The 777-nt window shown below is 42.6% G+C and overlaps 1 non-coding gene across 1 annotated transcript; it reads left to right on the top strand.

Annotated features, from left to right (window-relative positions):
- The first annotated feature begins 308 nt into the window (after window positions 1-308).
- Window positions 309-415, top strand: LOC127099266 (small nucleolar RNA R71). Its single transcript, XR_007793791.1, has one exon. It is a non-coding gene; the product is annotated as a small nucleolar RNA R71 (small nucleolar RNA).
- The last annotated feature ends 362 nt before the right edge of the window (window positions 416-777 follow it).

The following is a 777-nucleotide window of genomic DNA, read 5'->3' as shown; positions in this document are numbered from 1 at the left end:
TGGTCACGGCAACCACGGCGGCTGGAGGTGATACATTTAAACTTTCAATTTTCTGGGCAAGAGCATCCACTTTTGCATTAACATGATCAAGGCTACTTATCTTGTACATGCCACTTTTCGTTCGAGGTTTTTCTACCATTGTTCGGTCGCTTCCCCACTGATAATGGTTTTGGGCCATGCTTTCGATAAGTTGATAAGCGTCAGCGTAAGGTTTATCCATAAGCACACCACCTGCGGCGGCGTCTATGGTTAACCTTGTGTTGTATAAGAGACCATTATAGAAGGTATGAATTACTAACCAGTCCTCTAAACCATGGTGTGGACAAAGTCTCATCATGTCTTTGTATCTTTCCCAGGCTTCGAAAAGAGACTTTTTATCTTTCTGTTTAAATCCATTTATCTGGGCTCTTAACATAGCTGTTTTGCTTGGAGGAAAATATCGGGCAAGAAAGACTTTCTTCAACTCATTCCATGTGGTGACTGAGTTGGAAGGAAGAGACTAAAGCCATCTTCTAGCTTTATCTCTTAACGAGAAAGGAAAAAGACAAAGTCGAATTGCCTCTGAAGTGACACCATTAGCTTTAACAGTATCAGCGTATTGAACAAATACGGATAAATGAAGGTTTGGATCCTCGGTAGGATTTCCAGAGAATTGATTCTGTTGCACTGCCTGTAACAGAGAAGGTTTAAGTTCGAAGTTGTTTGCTTCGATTGCGGGTGGGGCAATACTCGAATGCGGCTCGTCTTGCGATGGAGCTGCGTAATCTCAAAGAGCAC

Source organism: Lathyrus oleraceus, chromosome 6 (assembly GCF_024323335.1).
Source record: "Lathyrus oleraceus cultivar Zhongwan6 chromosome 6, CAAS_Psat_ZW6_1.0, whole genome shotgun sequence".
Classification (NCBI taxonomy): Eukaryota; Viridiplantae; Streptophyta; class Magnoliopsida; order Fabales; family Fabaceae; genus Lathyrus; species Lathyrus oleraceus.
Note: the sequence above shows the minus strand (reverse complement) of the source record. Positions and strands in the feature narration are given on the sequence as shown.